We start from the raw sequence: 7,644 nt of genomic DNA, 5'->3' as shown, positions 1-7,644 counted from the left end.
TCTTTGTACCCATCATTTTAAACAATGTGGTGACGTTAAGCACATTTTGAATGTTACAGGGAGCCTGCACTGCTTTAACTTCTTTCTTGCAAGCAACAATTGGCAGTAGGCTAAGCACGCATTCTCTCCTTCTTTCACGTGTGCGTGCACTTATTATTTTTACAAATATTAATATAGCCTAAATAATGGCCTATATTTTACTATCTGCAATTTCCGGACAGCCTTCTCTCTTGCTTTGTTGCAAGGGGTACTGTAGTTTTTGATTATTATGTTTAAATTATTATATTTTTGAACTCTAAAAACAAACGCGGCACATTCGCTGTGAACAGCCGCGTCTCATTTCAGAGCTTTTTCATTTCTCGTAGTTGCCATGGTAGCACACAACATAATTTATGAAACAGCCCCCAGGTGTGTCTGATTGGGGTTGGAACTAAACTTTGCAGGATTCCTCTATAGGACTGAGTTTGGGCACCCCTGGAATAGGTGGATACAAACAAAACAAATTATTAAACTACATTGGAATTACAAATGTTTGTATTAATTCAGTGACACAAAGAAGGAACAAATCATAATGCATAAAGAGAAGCGAGCGTACACAAACACAAACCCATACGCAGCATTGAACAGTAAGGTGTGTCGGTCAAATTTAAAGTCTGCAGAAGAAGCAAGATTGGCCCACAAGGAAACGCCCTAATAAAGAGTGACTGATTCGGGATCCAATCAGCAAATACCTAAAAAAAAAAAACTCCCATCGATCATAACAATCTTGTTTTGGTGTGCTTTCTTTGTGGCTGAATGCATTTGGTAACATGAATGTTAAAGTCCAATTTTTACTTCTTCACACAGTTGAATTTGTGTTTATTTCATGATTAAAGTTGTTGAAAATGTACAAGTTTCCATGTCTTTCTCTCTAAATAAGTGTGTTTAAGCTACAGTGAAAAATTCAAAGATGATTCCTTGGATTTCCTTTTTTTGTTATTATTATTTTTTATTATTTTTTATTATTATCATATATATTTTTTTTACATTAAATGGCTGTAAACAATTTATTTGCGCTGAAATTAAACATAAAAAAATATATATATTTTTTACTTCTCTAGTAGCATCACACCCATTACCAGTTTAAATTAAAAACACAGTCGGTGCATTCCAAACTAGATATATTGCCCTACAAAGCACATTTCGGAGTGAAAACATCATGGCCACCATATTGAAGTGTCATTTTAAACTGAAGTGATCAAAATGGCCACTTCAAAAGGCCTTTTGGATTGAAGGATTTAAAAAAAATACAACTGATGGACACTTCGGGAAATTATCCTTTGAGCAGGGAAGTTGTTAGTTGTCACAAACTGCACTCAATTTGAAAGGGCTCATGATCATCCCTATGCTCTAATCCCTACAGAGGGATTCTCTGAGGGGATTAGGACATAGGGATGAGCCTTTCAGATTGGAATCCACCCTCAGTTTTAGAAGTGTTCTTCCAGAGCAACATGGACTGAACACAGAAGTATAAATGATCACAACAACACTGGCTAAGTAAAACATATTGTGTTATATATACATTTTTATAATGATCGTATATTTTATGTTACAACATATTTAATTGGTACAACCCACAAATGAACAGATCAGATATCATGGATTATTGTGCTGTTCACACTGTCATAAAACAAAAAAAAATCTGATTGGGGCCACATTTGCCTGCTGTGTAAACCTAGTCTAATTACTGTCAGCATTTCATGTTAAAACACTGCTTTCATTCAGTCACAACATGTAGTTTTGTGTTCAGAATCTTGTCCTTTTGCCATTGCAAGTTATAACATTCCATTTAATATTCTGTATATAAACTATACAACTAATAAATAAACTACCAAGCCATACTTGTATATTATGTTAAGCAATTTCCCTGTTTAGTTTTGCGCAGCAGCTTTAGGGGGCAACATTGCAAACACATAATCACATATTTTGGCATTGATATCTGGCGTCTCTGCTTGCCCACATTTTAAAAGCACCTGCTGCCAGTGCATTAATCACATAACAGGACTGAAGGAGTGAGAGCTCTTGCTATCTGTCTAACTGATCTTTTCTTTCATAAATAATACCTGCTTATTTGTGGTCTGTGATTTGCAGGAACAGCTTATTGTAACTTGTAAAGTGAGCCACATGTTATGTATATTTTTTTAAGAATCAAGTTACTGTATGTGATTTGGAAGAAAGTGAGGTGAGGTTTCTTTGTGTTTTTGTGTGTTACTTTTGTTGTGGTCTTCTCTCTCTCTCTCTCTCTCTCTCTCTCTCTCTCTCTCTCTCTCTCTCTCTCTATATATATATATATATATATATATATATATATATATATATATATATATATATATATATATATATATATATACATACATACAGACAGACATCTCTTGCTTTTTGAAGTACAGACAAGCAACCCGAGACCAGAGCAAATTGAAGTTTGATGGGATAACAGGGTCATTAATGGGAGATAATAAAACCATAACCTGCAGCTAACGACACCAGTGACTTCCAGTGATGAGGTCATTCCTGCTAATTTGGGTCAATGTGAGAGATTTGTATGTCTGCTTGAACAGTTTAATTGTGCAGAGTAGAAGGAAATAAAATCAATAATTCACTCCGAAATTATAAATAATTAAGAAGACCTAAAGGTTTTATTCAAAGAAGGTTCAGTTACAAAAGTAGCAGCAAATGATAACAGTACTCTGTTTTTAAATTTCAGCTTGTTCTTTATGTATATGTATGTATGGATAAATGTATTTTGCTTTCGACCTAGGCTCATTATGGATATGTATCCCTGTATACATTTCTAGAGAGTGCAAAATACATCCCAAAAGGTACGTTTTTTTTTTTTTTTTGCAGTTTTTGTTTTCACAAATCTGCCAAAGGAAACTGCACGCTTTTCAGAACTCAATTTCTCTTGCCAGTGCCATTCTTGCCAGCTGTTCTTATGTAAATCCAACGGAGGCTGCTGTCGCTGACTGACTGACTGATCCTAAACTTTCCTAAACCCAACCATTAATGTTTTCAAAAGCACCAAGTGACCCACTCACCACCTTCCCTTAACCCAACCGACAGTGTTTTCAAAATAAATCCGGAAGTCTGCCTGATTATCACCTTGTTTTCATATCTTATTAGTCTCATTATTAGTACCTACAACCACATTCACACCCTGTTATTTACTTTGTTTATTTTTTATTTTTTTGCTTTTTAGATTACCTGCTTTCCGGAACCATTTTTTGCCAGACTTGAACCCCATAGTTGTAGTCGACTCCTCTCTGTGTATCAAGTCCACTAATGTACATAATGAGCTACTGGGCAAACTGGTAAGGGTGGGAAAAGCAATCGGTCAGCTGCTAGCGTGCAAAAAACGCCATCAGCCATCAGTGGGATCACACCACTCCATAGGCTTTGTTTAAAAGACCAAATGCAGTCATACGTACTTCTGGCAACGTAATTCTCGGGAAATGTATACAGGGTATGTTTTCACAATGAGCTTGTGTTGGTTGCTGTTGTTCCATCTACATGTTCATTCAAAATTATTGTAGTTTTGGAAAATTTATTTTTTTTTATTTGAAGTGTTTGGTTTAGTTATTGTACATCCACATGGTTGTTCTTGGAGCATCATTAAAGATAACCGTGTAAATATGGATATGAATGCATTTGTTAACGATCAATTAGCTGTAATTAATTTTAGCGGTTATTATCTGGGAATAACATATCATGGATATTGCCAACCCAGCCTCATTCTGAAAACGTACCTATATATACATTTCTGGAAAGCGCCAAATATGTAACAGGAGCTATTATTATTATTATTTTTTTTTTGCAGCTTTAGTTTTTGAGAATTCATGTGTACGCTTTTTCAGATGTCAAATTTCTGCTGTTCTTGGGTAAATCCACCAGGAGCCGCTGTCAACTGACTCTCGACTAACCAGTTTTATAAATAAATCTAGAAAAAGAAAAGCCTTTGCCTGATTTTCATATTTTACCACATTCTCACCCTGTTATTTATTTGTTTATGTAATTTTTTGTCTCACCTGCTTTCTGTAATTGTTCTTCGCCAGACTCTAACCCCGTCATCATGGTCAACTCTACTCTGCGTCTTAAGTTCGACGACGTACATGGTGAGCTACTGGACAAACTGGTAACAACGGTAAAGTCGTTCATACGGATGTAAGCGGTAAGCATGAAAAAGAACAACGTAATACCACCTCATAGTGTTCGTTTAAAAGACGAAATGCAGTCAAACGTACTTCTTGCTTCTCCAGAAATATATATAGAGCAATGTTTTCAGAACGAGCCCAAGTTGGATATTGCGATTGACCAATCAGAATCAAGTATTCCAGAGAGCTGTGTAATATTTTATATGTGTATTTGTAAGACTATTACAATAGTTTCATGTTTAAGTTCTTTCATTAATAATTTAATCTAGACCTTTATTTTGCAGATAGATATAGATTTAATAACCTTTCTTTACTTCCCTTCTTTTTTGAATTGGACACTGCACTGTTTTTCCGTTTTGCATTGCCATTTGCACTAATGTTATGTTTTTCTATTTCACAACCACGCCAAATCCTCCTGCACAACTGTAACCTCAAGTTAAGTGCTTCTGCTTCAAATTTCCACAACACCACTCTAAACAATCCAATGCAATGTCATCGTGGATCTCTTGTGTAGAAGACGCACAGCAAGCAAGTAAACACATACAAACACACGCCCACACACGCCATTTACACAAACACAAATACCCACCTGTGCACATCCCAACATTAATTTCATACTATACACAATGTGCCAATCAACAGCCCATTGTTTCCTCACATTGCAGGCAAACAGGGATTGTTTTAGTCTATCATCTATAAACAGACGATCGTGCTCCCATCAGTCTTTCCGTGTCGCGCGTCTGCAGATGCTAGAAAGAAGTGAACACATTACCATTGTTATTTTGAGACTTATTTTGAATCTTCTCCTTCATGCGTCAATCAACTTTCCAATTACAAACCTCTCATCTGTCAGACTCTCTGATTGGCTTATTTGCTCAGATTCAAAAAGCTCAAAGATCAAACCCTGACTGAATGTCATGTCGTCTAAAATTATGCAATTTTTTTTTCCTTCTGATGCAATTTTGATGCTCAAAAGCTTTTTAGTTAATGTTTTTTATGTTGAATAAGGTGTATTATTTTGAGTCAGTTCCCACTGAGAGTGTCCATTTGTTAAAAAATAGGGCTTTTGTTTATCCATATTGATGATTTTAAGCTCTATATTTTAAGTAGTTTTATTGGTTCAAATAAATGTAAGTAATTTAAAACAACTTATTAAAAAATAGTTCACCCAAAAATGAAAATTGACTAATACTTTAGTTAAGGAAGCAGATCTTACACTCTCCGAAATAAAGGTACGCAAGCTGTCACTGTGGTGGTACCTTTTCAAAAGGTACACATTTGTACTTAAAGGGTCCATATTGGTACCTCAAACGTATATATTAGTACCTACAAAATTTAAAAGGGACACCTTGAAAAGGTACCACCCCAGTGAAATCTCACATTCCTTTATTTCTGAGAGTATATCATAACTTATGACTTATTATTACATGCAATATATATTATGCAATATGAAAATTATTACTTGGAAAGTAAAATTTTCTGCATGATCTTATTCTACATCCCTAATCTAATTCCTTACTAATACCTAAATTCAACCACTACCTTAAAAGTATAATAATTATAGTAAAAATAATAATTAATACTAATAGTAAACTAATATATTAATAAATAATATTGATATATAATAATAAGCAGCAAATTAGGAGTTCATTGTGCTAAAATCATAGTTCAAGAGTTCACACTTAAATATTGCTTGATAATATTAGCAGGTTGTCCGGGGGAGAAAACCTTGACCTCGGAGATACTTGAGCCCAGGGGCTCCCGTCTGGTCATTGAGCATGTAAGGGGTTCGAGATCAGGTAGGTCTCGAGAGTTCCCCCTGGTGAAAGAGGAAACAAGGAAGATGGGGTATAGGGGGGATTCTTCAAAAAAAAAAAAAAGGTAAGGGAGTAATACTAGGCAGGTTTGTTATAATGAGTTGGGATTAATCCGATTCGATTATTGCTTAATACAGATGGTAGACCAGCTGTGATCAATCATATCATGTGCTCCTCAGAAAAATAGTTTGTGAAACTTCACTTAATGGTTTGTTAATTTGTTATTATTTATGGTGTGGACCAGTTTGCTCAGTAGCTCACCATGTACGTCAGCAGACTTTAGACAGAGAGGAGTTGATCACGACGACAGTGTTTGAGTATGGTGAAGAAGCCCTGAAAGCAGGTAAAACAAAAACAAAAGGCAAAAACTAAAATAAACAAGTAAATAACAAGGTGAGGATGTGGAATCTGAAAACATGGTAAAAATCAGGCAGCCGCGAGAGCTTTTCTTTTTCTGGATTGCTTTAAAATACTGTCAGTTGCGTTTAGGGAAGAACGTGATTGAGTCAATCATTACTTTTGAAAACACCGTCGCTTGGGTTTAGGGAAGGGGTGGGTGGAAGTATCGGTCAGTCAATCAGTCAGTCAGTGGATTTACATGAAAACAGCAGGCACGAATGGCACTTATGTGTGAAATTTGAGATCTGAAAAAGCATACACAGCGGCCTCTGGTGGATTGTGAAAACAAAAACTGCAAATAACTGTAGCTTCTGGGGTGTATTTTGCGAACTTCAGAAATGTATATAGGGGTACGTATCAATAATGAATCTGGGTTGTCCAGGAAAGGTCTAGTCTTTTAGGAGCAAAGATGGGCTGAGGGTCACCAGTTTGCCATCAAATACATGTGAAAATCATGTTTAAAAACAATGTTGCTTAAGAAAATAGGAAGACATTTGGATATTTTACCTTCAACAGAACTCTGGGATTAAACCTAAAATATCTTCATTTTTGTTCTGAAGATGAACAAAGGTATCAGGGGATTGGAATGATGCTAGTGTAAGTAAATAATAACAGAGTTAACATTTTTTTTGGGTAAACTAATTTTTAGAACACCTATGAAAATAAGTATGACTTTCTTAAATTCACTTTTAAACCAGGATTGTTCTAGCATCATCTCTATAAAGCCGTGCTCTTGTTAGTCTCTGTTTCCAAATTTTAGGTAAAAGTAAACAAATCACTATATTTTATTTTATTTTTATTTACTTATTTTGAACACCCCCTCCTCCATGTGTCAATCTACCACTCTAATTACAAACCATTCTGAAAACCTCTCTATTTACTACAGTATCTGACTCTCTGATTGGCTTTTTTTGCTTAGATTCGGGTTATACAAAAGCTAAGAGATCAAAATCGGACTGAATTCTCTGTCTTAAATTATACCTCCCTTCATGCATGTCACAGCTTTATTTCAGGAGCACGGCCTGTCACATTTGGGTCCTAATTAAAAAGGTTTCAAACATATTTGAACTTCATTAAAAACAGCAGGGGCATGATTATTGGTTTGTGATGGGTTCCTATCTGTGCATGCTTTTTTAATGATTAAGCTACTTTCACAACTGCTTGGTTATCTTCATTAAAGCTGTTATTCTTGGCTGTTACTGTAATTGAATAGTCAAGTCTTGAAGAGTGTAAAATTTAGG

The sequence above is a fragment of the Danio rerio genome, chromosome 11 (genome assembly GCF_052040795.2).
Source record: "Danio rerio strain M-AB ecotype USA chromosome 11, GRCz13ab, whole genome shotgun sequence".
In the NCBI taxonomy this organism is placed as follows: Eukaryota; Metazoa; Chordata; class Actinopteri; order Cypriniformes; family Danionidae; genus Danio; species Danio rerio.
The sequence above is the reverse complement of the archived record's forward strand: the minus strand, read 5'-3'. Positions refer to the sequence as shown.